Source organism: Scardinius erythrophthalmus (genome assembly GCF_964197995.2).
Source record: "Scardinius erythrophthalmus genome assembly, chromosome: 4".
In the NCBI taxonomy this organism is placed as follows: domain Eukaryota; kingdom Metazoa; phylum Chordata; class Actinopteri; order Cypriniformes; family Leuciscidae; genus Scardinius; species Scardinius erythrophthalmus.
Genome location: NC_138224.1, coordinates 44,191,929 through 44,208,132, shown reverse-complemented (window position 1 = coordinate 44,208,132; position 16,204 = coordinate 44,191,929).

The window sequence follows — 16,204 nt, the reverse complement described above, 5'->3', positions numbered from 1 at the left end:
ACAAGACACTAAACAAAAGACCTAACACTAGTGCATCACAGACTCAAACTCATCATAAGGTATCCCTGAGAGTTAAACATCTGACAATCTAAAACCATACTATCACACACAAGCAGGAGATGAGATGATATTCACTGAGCTGAGTCCTCATTTATAAAACTTTCCATAGATTTCATACTAAAAGTCTGCGTACGCACAAAAAGTTTTTAGATTTACAGTATAAAACCATGCGTATGCCAGAACCTGCTCAAAAATCCCAGTCAGCGGAAGATTGTTTGTACATGCATCTCAATCCCCGTCCCCTCCCCGAAATAACCATACATGGAGCTTACAGTGCCTAGTTTCACTATGCGAAAAATCATCTGCATATCATTTCCATCCACATTATACCATGTTTAACACCATCAAAGGTACAAGACATTGGAAAATATTAGATACGGAATATAAATGGCATTTGTGCCATTTACATTACATTGCTAAAAATCATCCAATAATATCCTTGCTATGTTTTAGAATAAATGCCTCATACATAATATCGACCAATGAGTGTTTTTCAACAACGGAAAGAGGTCAATAAAACTGCAGGAGAACAATTATGTCTCAGAACGTTACATTTACCCCAGGAAAGCCATTTAATTGTTATTATAATGAAAACTGCATTATATTTGATTTAAAAAAAAAATTTTAACCTTTAATAAAACCAGCTGATAGAGCTATCTGTATGTTTACAGCATTATGTGAGATATATTTTTTCTTGAGAAAAATTAACATGTAGTCTGTCTACTGTAGCCTACCTAATATTTATCCAAAGAGTCAATACTGAATCTAGATTGAAATCAAATCCCAAGAATTGAAATGTGAATTGTGAAAATTGTGTTAAGCAATAATACAAACAGTAGCCTACCAGTCATTGTACCATATAAACATTGTAACATGTTGTCACTAAACTATTTTGCAATTTTGTTCAGTTACCAAATGTTTTGACAATCATCAATTACACCTATTGTGATGCAAGTTGTTGTTTTTTACACCACATTTAACCTTTTCAGAAGAGAGGTAGAGGCAGTTCTATAAATGACATCACCAAAATCTAATATTGGTAAGACCAGCGTATGTTTGGCAGCATAAGTGAAAGAGGCTTTGTTTCTGAATAAGAAGCCAATTCTAGATTTAATTCTGGTTTGAAGCTCATTAATGTGGAACTGAAAGGAAAGTGAATTATCTAACCAGATACCTAGGTATTTGTAGGTGTTCACATAATCTAGTCTAGATCCATCCAGAGTCATAATACTAGTCAAGTTGTATTTTGCGGGTACGGGCAGTGTGCGATTGAACAGCATGCATTTAGTTTTGCTGGAATTTAGGAGCATCTTAAGTCCCCAGAATGCATTCTGAATGGCACTGAAGCTTTTTTTAGAGATTGGTTAGCACAGTGTCCAATGTAGGACCAGATGTGTATAAAATGGTGTTATCTACGTAGAGGTGGATCTGAGTGATACCAGCGGCAAGAGCAACATCATTGATATACACAGAGAATAGTATCGAGAAATCAATAGGTCCAGACATCAGACCCTCAGATTTAACATGTTGAACCGAGGCAGTTTTTCGATAAACCAAGGCTACGAAGTCTGCCAATGAGGATGCGATGGTCGACCGAGTCGAAAGTTTTTTGAGTTGAGTTGGTACTCAAAACTTTTTTGAGTTGGTACTACAGGCCGCAAATTTCTGTTTAAAGAAACTACTCTTGGCGTTCCTGACTGCCTGTGTGTACCGGTTCCTTACTTCTCTGAAGAGTTGCATGTCGTATGGATCTCTTGAGGCTAAAGCAGTACGCCACAGGGTGTTTTTGTGCTGGGCTAGGGCGGTCAGATCTTGAGTGTACCAAGGACTATATCTATTTTTGGTTCGGAACTTTTTGAGAGGAGCATGTTTGTTCAAAACAGAGAGGAAAGCATTTTTTACAAAATGACCATGCATCCTCAACTGTCGGTATAAGGACAATGTAAGGTACCCGGGCTAAGTCAATTAGGAAGGCTTGTTCACTAAAGTGCTTCAGTGAGCTCTAATGAGTGGGGGTGGTTTGATTACTGACCCATTACGGATGCATGCAATGAGGCAATGGGCACTGAGATCCTGACTGAAAACAGCAGAGGTATATCTTGAGGGCATATCAGTTAAAATAATGTCAATAAGGGTTCCCTTGGACAAATTTTTCAGGTTGTACCGCGTTGGTTTATTGACAATTTGTGTGAGGTTAAGGGCATCTAATTTAGATTAGATGTTAAGTTGGAGTTTGCATTGACTGGGATCACAGACTGGGGGAGTTCACACCTTATTGAGGAACAGGAGGTCATTTAATTTGGAGACCCTGGGAAAGGACACACACACACACACACACACACACACACACACACACACACACATTAGAAACAGCATCTCTAAACTCTCACACTTCTTTTACATTTTGTTCTGTTTCTCTGGACACGAGAGCGTTGTACCAGTCGCACTGAGACATTTAAAATGATACCAGACATGTAAAGATCATTATATTCTGCTATGATCACTCACAGTGAACTGAGTGAAGGGGAGAATGAGTAAAGGGACTGAAGTGGGAGAAGGAACAAATGAAGGACCGGAGGGAAAAAGCTTTCCTGCATCTTCACTCTGTGGGCTGTGAAACAGAAGCCTGTGTGTGTTTGTGTTGTCCGTATACACAAACTGTAGCATTTGACTGTATTCATCAACCCTGTTACTAAAGTTACTGTAAGAAGAATAATCTCTGGAACTATGAATAACTTCTACTATTTATGAGAAATGCAACTTCAACAGTAACTATAAATCAGATTTAAACTGAATCTAATGATGATCTAATCATTTTATTGCAATTAATGCAGCTTTGAGAAAATCAAACAATGTTTAGATTCATATGGACATATAATGGTGTAGTTATTTACCTGAGTGTCATTCATGTTTTTGTATTATTGATGTTTTATCCATGTCATATTGTGAGAAATAACAGTATTGTCTTTCAATATAGCTGTTTTACAGGGTTTTATAATCTATCCTGACTCATATAATGTGTTTCTATCAGCAAACACTCAGAATAAAGTGAGATGATCTGCTGATGATCCTGAATGGCTTGTTGAACGAGTGTTGATAGTCTGAAGGCCTGTTCACACCGGGACAAATTTCGCGCGCGATATTCGCCGACATTTAACGCCTTGTGACTAAACAAAGGGCGCCAATGTGAGTGTGCACACCGACGCGAAAAACGGCACGCGTAAAAGCGTAATTTTTTTTAAAAACGCCTCGGGTTCGTTATTTTGGTTTGACGCGCCACCTCATGCTTCCATGAGGTGAACGCATTTAGGAGTTTAGTGGAACAGCTCGACCTGCGACCGGCTGATCTGACGTGCCTGAACCCGGTGCCTGAACCCGTTTGTTTTGTGAATAGCTTATTCTCATTTCAGGCAGGATCACGGTCCCCTTGAAGTCAGCACACACGAGTATGTTTACAATTGAGTTATTTTATCCATCATTTTTTATCAAATAAAACATACAACCAACTTTTCTGTAGAATATAGCTGCTAGAGTATTGACTATGCTGGTAACTCTACTAGTGAGTTCCTCTTATGATGTCACGCCCCATCTAGTGGAAGGGAGCGGATAAAACCACTGTTAAAAGTGCCAACTTTTCATATTATATTCAGCATTTTGGTATAAAAAACAAAGGTGGGCGGTTCTTATCTTTATGTTTAATAAACACATTGCATTATCTTCGTGAAAAATTCAACCTGCAATTTACACTTTAAGTGAGAAGAGATTAAGAAAGGACATTTTGGTACAACCATGTTGTTTGCATTTTCTTCTTTGAAAACAAAATAGCAGTGGAATTTCAATGAACTGAAAGCATTTTTACCTTCTACTAGCAGCAGTAGCTACGTTTACATGGACACAATCTGAATGAAATCAATACGATTGATGAATCCGAACAAGGTGTTTACATGAATGATAAATAAAGTAATCGGGTTGATGTGCGCGTTTATATGTCACAAGTGTCAAATCGGATCCGATGTTTTGACATGCGCACACTGCACGAATATACAGAGTTTCCCGCTTTTCGCGCATAAATCCTCTATTGGTTCTTTATTTGTTTTAAACAGTAGACGTAATATTAATTCGTCTCTGGTCATAATTTAGAGCATATTAACCGTTTTGCCGTGCTGCTTATTGATAACGCAGTAAAAATGCCCCTCCCCACGGCCAAAACCAGACGTCTGTGGATGAGAATCCAAAACAAGGACTGGTGGGACGTTGTCCTGCTCCACTTCACAGACGCGCGAGTGAAATGAGAAGTTTAGAATGACGGGAAACTTTTTAATATGACACTTTATTCAACAGGAAGAACAGCTCGTTCTGCGCATTAAACGTCATTATGCTACTTAACGTCATTGCACATGCGCAGTCCTTTCAGTTTTGGTTTTTAATCCGATCAAGTGTTTACGTTCTCTCGATCGGATTACAAAAGGGATAAACCACCTCTTTCAATCTGATCGAAATTTCATTCAGATCGAGCTCAATCGGATCGATTAAGGTGTTTACATGAAGGTTTTTTAGTCCGATTGAGCCGTCAATCCGATTATAAGTGTCCATGTAAAATGCAGCTAGTGATTCGATCTGCATCTGAGGAGATTGTAGACAGCTGTTATTTGCGCATGTACCAGCGGGTGGCACACGCGAGTCATTACTGGCAACAGAACTAGGAACTACTGTATAATCAAGCCACGCTTAATATACAGATGGTGCCCAACCAGAATGCCTATTACCGCCGCGCCAGCCGCCGCGGTGTGAAAATAAACCAGCCGCATTTCAAAGTCGTTCCCGAAATGACCGCCAGGTGGCGCAAAGGGACATTGTGCAAATCAGCAGCAATTGCCGTATTTTAAAATGTAAGTGGGTTAAATATAAAACCCTAAGCCTAACAGGCATATTTTTCATATATATAAATAGGCCTATTAGGCTACAACAGAATAGAACTAAAGATAGAATCAATTTTAGAACTGAAAAAATAGAATCAAAAGTTAAAAATAGAGACGATATTAGGAGCAATGACGCTGAATATTTTTACTATTCTATTGAGGAATTAGATAAATGAAGAGCTCTCGTGAGCGATACAATTGCATAGTAATTTATAGTGATTTCAAAAGCAGTCCTTAAAAAAAAAAAATACATGGAGTAGTGTGGCATAAATTGAGAGATTACGCGGAACGCGTTTTAGTTAAGATCCTGGTTTCAATGCCCTTAATCTATATTGGCTTGGCTACTGCTTTAAAAAAAATGTCAACGCGTTTTGAGATTGTTTTGAATTAAACATTGAAGTTTAAAATGTAGTGTTTTTGGCACACCAGGCGGAGTGGCGTTACGCATCGTTCAAAAATCAGGTTTTATTCTGGCATGTTGAATTGGCGTTAGAATTTTGTTTTAGATTTATTAGATTTAGATTTTAGGTTTCGTTAGATTTATTTTTTCTCATAACAGCTAAAATAACTTAATATATGCCTTGTCTTAATATGACCTACTTAATATAGGCAATAGGCATATAATAGCCTATATAATAAATTAGCAAAACTTGGCCACTAAATATTTAATTTTCAATTATTTTAATTATCACAATTAAAGTTTTAATTTTATTAAATTGAACAAGCGCAACAATCAGCATTTAATCAAATATTCTAAAAGATGTATTATTAATAATAATGTTATTTCAACATAATATTTCGTTATATCATAATATCGTTTTGTCGACATAATATGTGTGCGTGCAAGCAAGCAAGTATTTGTAAATCCGGTGATGCGTGCATTGATTTTTATCAATAAACTAGTGTTTTCTGACAGTGTCGACTGCAAAGATGAAGTTGACGATCGCCATATTTGTAGTGAACGCACCTAGAGATAAATGCACATAAAGACATAATCTGATTATCAGAGAGTAGCCTTTTCTTTTCTTTTTGAATTATTTCGTTTGAAGACATTTCAAGCTTTGTGTATTTGATGTATTTATCATGTCTGTGTGAGGCATACGCTGAGTTTCGTTAAGTTAGGATGAGATGCGCTCCAGCTGACGTGCAATGCAAGTGACCGCGCGGGCACCTCCATGATTAGTGTCTGTTATATTTGCTTCTCTTACTTATTAAATACAGGCAATTGGTTGATGAAAAATTGGTTAAAATTAAGATACAATTTATAGAAAACGAAATTCACTTTAAAGAAAGGTTTTCTACTAAACAAAACTTAATGAAGTGGTCAAAATCATGTCTGACCCACTCCATATCCATCTCTCGATATAATGCATCCTATCTTACTCGTGCTGTTCACTTTTCATATTCAACATAGATGGAAAAAAAATAATTAAATGAAACCTTGTAACGAATTCACACAGTAGGGTAGACCACGACGAGTGGCGCTATGCATTGTTCCAAAGCCAGGTTTTATTCTGGCATGTTGAATTAGTGTTCGACAAACACGGCGGCGCGTTCATTTGAATGAAGAGCGCTTCTCGCTCGTGTGAGCGAACACACACTGGAACATTAGGCAATGTCTCAACGAGTGAATCGTGGCCGAGTGGTTGAACTTACGTTACGATCATTTAGATGACACGGGTTCGAATCCCGAACTAACTTGGACTATTGATATTTTTATATTAGCCTATTAATGCATTTTATAGTCTATTGTTGATGCAGAGAGATTTGTCTAGTTCTAAAACATAGTTTTTTGCTTATAGCCTATTTACAAAATAAAATCACCATCCATTTCCATTTTACACTAAGGAACAAATATTATACAATGACTTTACTTCTGTAGCCTATAATTATTAGGGGCCAAGCACCGAAGGTGCGGAGGCACCTATTGTATTTGTTCCGGTTCTTATTATTAGGGGCCAAGCACCGAAGGTGCGGAGGCACCTATTGTATTTGTTCCGGTTCTTATTATTAGGGGCCAAGCACCGAAGGTGCGTAGGCACCTATTGTATCTGTTCCCGTTCTTATTAGGGGCCAAGCACCGAAGGTGCGTAGGCACCTATTGTATCTGTTCCCGTTCCTATTATTAGGGGCCAAGCACCGAAGGTGCGGAGGCACCTATTGTATCTGTTCCCGTTCCTATTATTAGGGGCCAAGCACCGAAGGTGCGTAGGCACCTATTGTATCTGTTCCCGTTCTTATTAGGGGCCAAGCACCGAAGGTGCGTAGGCACCTATTGTATCTGTTCCCGTTCTTCTTATTATTATTCTTCATTTTTCCGACTGGGAGTCTATGGCAGCCCATAGAACCGCTTGCGGGAAAGTTATGAAATTTGGCACACTGATAGAGGAGGGTCTGACCTATCAGCATAGCAAATTTGGAGTCTCCAAGTCATTACCTCTAGCGCCACCAACTGTCCAAAGTTGCACTCATGTTTATGCTAATAACTTTTGAACCACATGGGCTAGAAACAAAATTATTTTTTTCTCTGATTCCTTAGCTCAAGCCGATTCGATTGCACCCTATGACGTCATTTTCCGTCATGAAAATTTTTCCGCCATTTTGAATTTTCCGAAAAACCTACTTTTTCGAACTCCTCCTAGGCCGTTACTCCGATTTTCACGAAATTTGAACCAGATCATCTCCAGACCATGCCGACAAAAAGTTATGGAATTCAAGTTGATTCTCTTAACCGTTTTCGATAAACCCACGAAGAAATTTTACGTAGCGCTTGCGAAAACAGACATAAGGCTGTATCTCCGCAACGCTTTATCAGATTCAGACCAATCTTGGTACATGTCATCACAAGCATGACCTGAGGCTACATGCTGCATTTCGGCGCAGTGCCACCTACTGGTCCGGAGATATGACAAATGGATGTTTTTGCTTATAACTTCTGAATGGTTTGTCCAAAAATCATAAAATCAGTCTCGTTAGATTCAGGGTAACATGCCGAGTCGACTGATATCCAATTTTCCCAGATCAGCCATTTTGGCTGTCGGCCATTTTGAATTATGTGCTAAAATGCTGTATTTTATGAACGCGTGAACGTATCGTTACAAAACTCGGAATGGATCATCAGCACGATGCCCTGAAGGAGCCTGAGAAGTTTCGAAACAGTGCCACCTAGTGGTGAATTTTTTTCCCCAAATGCTTCCAAATGCTTATAACTTTGGGTGTGGTCGACTTATTTTCACGAGACTCATCTCTTTAGACTCCTGAATCCTTGCCGAGTCCAACAATACCAAACATGCTAGGTTTCGCCTTACGGTTTGTGTAGCGTTGTGATTTAGCACTTAAAAAACATTAGGCGATATCTTCGAAACCGTTTGTCCGATCGAGACGAAACCACCGTCAGAAGTTTGGAATCATAGCTTGTTAACTAAACGTCAATGCCCAAATGCGAAAATATGGATGTCTAGAGGTAGTAAATTCCAATTAAAGTCATGTGTCAGTCATTTTTTACGTGTTTTTTCATATAAATGTCTATAACTCCGAAGATAATTGAGATATTTTCACCAAAATCGACACACATATGTATGGGCTCACTCTGAGGACACATAAAAAAAATGGTTGGACTGAGCCTCTTGGTGGCGCTATAATAGAACAAAACATGAAATTCCCATTGACTTCAATACAGTTTTGTGAAATAAAATGCTATACTAAACAAATGCATTGGTGTAATATTACAAAACTCAGAATGTGCCATCTGCACCATCCCCTGAAGGTACCCAACATATTTAGAAACAGCGCCACCTAGTGGTCAAAAGTTATAACAAAATTTCCAAAATTGCTAATAACTTTTGAATAAATTGGCCTATTGTAATGCAACTCATCTTAGTAGATTCCTTGGGTCAAGCTGAGAACATAGATACCAAGTTTACCTTATTTGGCCTAACTTCCTGTCCGCCATCTTGATTTTCATTCAAAACCTACTTTTTCGAACTCCTCCTAGACCGTTTGTCCGATTTTCACCAAAATCGAATCGTATCATCTCCAGACCGTGCCGACTAAAAGTTATGGATTTCGTGTCGACAGACGAAACCGTTTTTGTATAGCGCAGCAGCAAAGTTGAGGCATGATGCTAATAGCACTAATCAGGCTTTATCTCTGCAATGCCTTGACATATTGACACCAAACATTGTATGTGTCATTGTAACTTCACTCTGACCACATCACATGAGTTTTGTAACTGCGCCACCTATTGGTCGAAAGTGATAATCCATTAAATCATATTTTTAATTATTGTTTCTATGATTTTTCAGGCATTTTGCCTAAAATCCTCTTTAAATGTCTTTAATTGCTCATTGTTGCAGTTGGTCTGACACTTTCAGACATGTCGGCCTGTCTTGTCGTCTTATTCTGCTTGGCCCCGGTAATGGCTGCTTGCAGCTATATTTATTATTATTATTATTAGGGGCCAAGCACCGAAGGTGCGGAGGCACCTATTGTATCTGTTCCCGTTCTTATTATTAGGGGCCAAGCACCGAAGGTGCGGAGGCACCTATTGTATCTGTTCCCGTTCTTATTATTATTATTATTAGGGGCCAAGCACCGAAGGTGCGGAGGCACCTATTGTTTTTGTTCCGGTTCTTATTATTATTAGGGGCCAAGCACCGAAGGTGCGGAGGCACCTATTGTTTTTGTTCCGGTTCTTATTATTAGGGGCCAAGCACCGAAGGTGCGTAGGCACCTATTGTTTTCGTTCCCGTTCTTATTATTATTAGGGGCCAAGCACCGAAGGTGCGTAGGCACCTATTGTATCTGTTCCCGTTCTTATTATTATTATTATTATTATTAGGGGCCAAGCACCGAAGGTGCGGAGGCACCTATTGTATCCGTTCGCGTTCTTATTATTAGGGGCCAAGCACCGAAGGTGCGGAGGCACCTATTGTATCTGTTCCCGTTCTTATTAGGGGCCAAGCACCGAAGGTGCGGAGGCACCTATTGTATCCGTTCGCGTTCTTATTATTATTAGGGGCCAAGCACCGAAGGTGCGTAGGCACCTATTGTATCTGTTCCCGTTCTTATTATTATTATTCTTCCTTCTTCCAACTGGGAGTCTATGGCAGCCCATAGAACCGAATGCGGGAAAGTTGTTTTGGTTTGACATTCTGATAGAGGACAGTCCCAACATTAAATACACCAATTTTGGTGTGTCTAAGTCATTCCCTCTAGCGCCACCACCTGTCCAAAGTTTCACTTTTATTTTGCTAATAACTTTTGAACCGTAAGGCCAATCAACAAAATTATTTTTCTCTCTGATTCCTGAGCTCATGCCAATTCGATTGCACCCTATGACATCATTTCTGTCATAACAATATGGCCGCCATTTTGAATTTATCTAAAAAGCTACTTTTTCGAACTCGTCCTAGACGGTTTGTCCGATTTGCACGAAAATTGAACCAGATCATCTACAGACCATGCTGACAAAAAGTTATGGAATTCAAGTTGATTCGCTTAACAGTTTTCGATAAACCCACGAATACATTTTACGTAGCGCTTGCGAAAACAGATGTAAGGCCGTATCTCCGCAACGCTTTATCGGATTCAGACCAAACTTGGTACATGTCATCACAAGCATGACCTGAGGCTACATGCTGTGTTTCGGCGCAGCGTCACCTACTGGTCCAGAGATATGAAAAATGGCTATTTTTGCTTATAACTTCTGAACAGTTTGTCCAAAAATCATAAAATTGGTCTCGTTAGATTCAGGGTAACATGCCGAGTCGACTGATATCCAATATTACCATATCGGCCATTTTGACTGTCGGCCATTTTGAATTTTGTGCTAAAATGCTGTATTTTAAGAACGCATGAACAGATTGTTACGAAACGTGGTATGGGTCATCAGCACAATGCCCTGAATGAGCCTGAGAAGTTTCGAAACAGCGCCACCTAGTGGTGAATTTTTTTTTTCAAATGCTTATAACTTTGGGTGTGGTCGACTTATTTTCACGAAACTCATCTTTTTAGACTCCTGAATCGTTGCCGAGTCCTATGATACCAAACATGCTAGGTTTCGCCTTACGGTTTGTGTAGCGTTGTGATTTAGCGCTTAAAAAACATTTGGCTATATCTTTGAAACCGCTAGTCCGATCGAGATGAAACCACCGTCAGAAGTTTGGAAACATAGGTCGATAGCTATACGCCAATGCCCAAATGCGAAAATATTGATGTTTAGGGGTAGTAAATTCCAAACAAAGTCATGTGTCAGTCATTTTTTACATGTTTTTTCATATAAATGTCTATAACTCCGAAGCGAATTGAGATATTTTCACCAAAATCGACACACATATGTATGAGCTCACTCTGAGGACATGTAAAAAAGATGGTGGGACTCAGCCTCTTGGTGGCGCTATAATAGAACAAAACATGAAATTCCCATTGACTTCAATGCAGTTTTGTGAAATAAAATGCTATACTAAACAAATGCATTGGTGTAATATTACGAAACTCAAAATGTGCCATCAGCACCATCCCCTGAAGGTACCCAAAATATTTCGAGACAGTGCCACCTAGTGGTCAAAAGTTATAACAAAATTTACAAAACTGCTAATAACTTTTGAATAAGTTGGCCTATTGTAATGCAACTGGTCTTAATAGATTCCTTGGGTCAAGACGAGAACATAGATACCAAGGTTTCCTTATTTGGCCTAGCTTCCTGTCCGCCATCTTGATTTTCAGTCAAAACCTACTTTTTCGAACTCCTCCTAGACCGTTTGTCCGATTTTCACCAAAATCGAATCGTATCATCTCCAGACTGTGCTGACTAAAAGTTATGGATTTCGTGTCTATAGACGAAACCGTTTTCGTATAGCGTAGCAGCAAAGTTGAGGCATGATGCTAAAAGCACTATTCAGGCTTTATCTCTGCAATGCCTTGACATATTGACACCAAACTTTGTATGTGTCATTGTCACTTCACTCTGACCACATCACATCAGTTTTGTAACTGCGCCACAGATTGGTCGAAAGTGATAATCCATTAAATCATATTTCGAATGACTTTTTATATGATTTTTCAGCCATTTCGCCTAAAATCCTCTTTAAATGTATTTAATTGCTCATTGTTGCAGTTGGTCTGACACCTTCAGCCATGTTGGCATATCCTGTCGTCTGCTTGCGCTTGGCCCCGATAATTGCTGCTTGCAGCTATATTTATTATTATTATTCTTCCTTCTTCCGACTGGGAGTCTATGGCAGCCCATAGAACCGATCGCGGGAAAGTTGTAATGGTTTGACATTCTGATAGAGGACAGTCCCAACATTAAATACACTGATTTTGGTGTGTCTAAGTCATTCCCTCTAGCGCCACCACCTGTCCAAAGTTTCACTTTTATTTTGCTAATAACTTTTGAACCGTAAGGCCAATCAACAAAATTCTTTTTTCCTCTGATTCCTGAGCTCATGCCGATTCGATTGCACCCTATGACGTCATTTTCCTTCATATAAATATGGCCGCCATTTTGAATTTTCTGAAAAAGCTACTTTTTCGAACTCGTCCTAGACGGTTTGTCCGATTTGCACGAAAATTGAACCAGATCATCTTCAGGCAGTGCTGACCAAAAGTTATGGAATTCAAATTGATTCGTCAAACCGTTTTCGATAAACGCACGAATACATTTTACGTAGCGCTAGCAAAAACAGTCGTAAGGCTGTATCTCCGCAACGGTTTATCGTATTCAGACCAAACTTGGTACATGTACTCACAAGCATGACCTGAGGCTACATGCTGCGTTTCGGCGCAGCGCCACCTACTGGTCCGGAGATATGAAAAATGGCTATTTTTGCTTATAACTTCTGAACAGTTTGTCCAAAAATCATAAAATTGGTCTTGATAGATTCAGGGCGACATGCCGAGTCGACTGATATCCAATTTTGCCATATCGGCCATTTCGACTGTCGGCCATTTTGAATTTTGTGCTAAAATGCTGTATTTTAAGAACGCACAAACGGATTGTTACGAAACTTGGTATGGGTCATCAACACGATGTCCTAAAGGAGTGTGAGAAGTTTCGAAACAGCGCCACCTAGTGGTGATTTTTTTTTTTTAAATGCTTATAACTTTGGGTGTGATAGACTTATTTTCACGAAACTCATCTCATTAGACTCCTGAATCGTTGCCGAGTCCAACGATACCAAACATGCTAGGTTTTGCCTTACGGTTTGTGTAGCGTTGTGATTTAGCGCTTAAAAAACAGTAGGCTATATCTTCGAAACCGTTTGTCCGATCGAGACGAAACCATCGTCAGAAGTTTGGAAACATAGGTCGATAGCTATACACCAATGCCCAAATGCGAAAATATTGATGTTTAGGGGTAGTAATATTCAATCAAAGTCGTGTGTCAGTCATTTTTTACGTGTTTTTTCATATAAATGTCTATAACTCCGAAGCAAATTGAGATTTTTGCACCAAAATCGACACATATATGTATGGGCTCACTCTGAGGACACATAAAAAAAATTGTGGGACTGAGCCTCTTGGTGGCGCTATAATTGAACAAAATATGAAATTCCCATTGACTTCAATACAGTTTTGTGAAATAAAATGCTATACTAAACAAATGCATTGGTGTAATATTACGAAACTCAGATTGTGTCATCAGCACCATCCCCTGAAGGCAACCAAAATATTTCAAGACAGCGCCACCTAGTGGTCAAAAGTTATAACAAAATTTCCAAAAAGGCTAATAACTTTTGAATAAATCTGGCTATTGAAATGCCACGGATCTTAATAGATTCCTTGGGTCAAGCCGAGAACATAGATACCAAGTTTTCCTTATTTGGCCAAACTTCCTGTCCGCCATCTTGATTTTCATTCAAAACCTACTTTTTCGAACTCCTCCTAGACCGTTTGTCCGATTTTCACCAAAATCGAATCGTATCATCTCCAGACTGTACCAACAAAAAGTTATGGATTTCGTGTCGATTGATGAAACCGTTTTCGTATAGCACAGCAGCAAAGTTGAGGCATGATGCCAAAATGACTATTCAGGCTTTATATCTGCAATGCCTCGACATATTGACACAAAACTTTGTATGTGTCACTGTCTCCTTACTCTGACCACACCACATCAATTTCGTAACAGCGCCACCTTTTGGTCAAAACTGACAATCCATTAAATCATATTTTGAATCACTTTTTACATGATTTTTCAGCCATTTCGCCTGAAATCCTCTTTAAATGTCTTTAATTGCTCATTGTTGCAGTTGGTCTGACACTTTCAGACATGTTGGCATGTCTTGTCGTCTTATTCTGCTTGGCCCCGGTAATTGCTGCTTGCAGCTATATTTATTAGGGGCCAAGCACCGAAGGTGCGGAGGCACCTATTGTATCTGTTCCGTTTCTTATTATTATTATTATTATTATTATTATTATTATTCTTCCGCCATGGGAGTCTATGGCAGCCCATAGAACCGATTGCGGGAAAGTTGTTTTGGTTTGACATTCTGATAGAGGACCGTCTCAACATTAAATACACCAATTTTGGTGTTTCTAAGTCATTCCCTCTAGCGCCACCACCTGTCCAAAGTTTCACTTTTACTTTGCTAATAACTTTTGAACCGTAAGGCCAATCAGCGAAATTCTTTTTTTCTCTGATTCCGGAGCTCATGGCGATTCGATTGCACCCTATGACGTCATTTTCCGTCATAAAAATATGGCCGCCATCTTGAATTTTCAAAAAAAGCTACTTTTTCGAACTCGTCCTAGACGGTTTGTCCGATTTGCACGAAAATTTAACCAGATCATCTTCAGGTAGTGCTGACAAAAAGTTATGGAATTCAAATGGATTCGTCAAACCGTTTTCGATAAACGCACAAATACATTTTACGTAGCGCTAGCAAAAACAGTCGTAAGGCCGTATCTCCGCAACGGTTTATCGTATTCAGACCAAACTTGGTACTTGTACTCACAAGCATGACCTGAGGCTACATGCTGTGTTTCGGCGCAGCGCCACCTACTGGTCCGGAGATATGAAAAATGGCTATTTTTGCTTATAACTTCTGAACAGTTTGTCCAAAAATCATACAATTGGTCTCGTTAGATTCAGGGCAACATGCCGAGTCGACTGATATCCAATTTGACCCTATCGGTCATTTTGGCTGTCGGCCATTTTGAATTTTGTGCTAAAATTCTGTATTTTATGAACGCATGAACGGATTGTTACGAAACGTGGTATGGGTCATCAGCACGATGCCCTGAATGAGCCTGAGAAGTTTCGAAACAGCGCCACCTAGTGGTGAATTTTTTTTTTCAAATGCTTATAACTTTGGGTGTGGTCGACTTATTTTCACGAAACTCATCTTTTTAGACTCCTGAATCGTTGCCGAGTCCTACGATACCAAACATGCTAGGTTTTGCCTTACGGTTTGTGTAACGTTGTGATTTAGCGCTTAAAAAACATTTGGCTATATCTTTGAAACCGCTAGTCCGATCGAGACGAAACCACCGTCAGAAGTTTGGAAACATAGGTCGATAGCTATACGCCAATGCCCAAATGCGAAAATATTGATGTTTAGGGGTACTAATTTCCAATCAAAGTCATGTGTCAGTCATTTTTTTCGTGTTTTTTCATATAAATGTCTATAACTCCGAAGCGAATTGAGATATTTTCACCAAAATTGACACACATATGTATGGGCTCACTCTGAGGACACGTAAAAAAAATTGTGGGACTGAGCCTCTTGGTGGCGCTATAATTGAACAAAATATGAAATTCCCATTGACTTCAATACAGTTTTGTGAAATAAAATGCTATACTAAACAAATGCATTGGTGTAATATTACGAAACTCAGATTGTGTCATCAGCACCATCCCCTGAAGGCAACCAAAATATTTCAAGACAGCGCCACCTAGTGGTCAAAAGTTATAACAAAATTTCCAAAAAGGCTAATAACTTTTGAATAAATCTGGCTATTGAAATGCCACGGGTCTTAATAGATTCCTTGGTTCAAGCCGAGAACATAGATACCAAGTTTTCCTTATTTGGCCAAACTTCCTGTCCGCCATCTTGATTTTCATTCAAAACCTACTTTTTCGAACTCCTCCTAGACCGTTTGTCCGATTTTCACCAAAATCGAATCGTATCATCTCCAGACTGTGCCGACAAAAAGTTATGGATTTCGTGTCGATTGATGAAACCGTTTTCGTATAGCACAGCAGCAAAGTTGAGGCATGATGC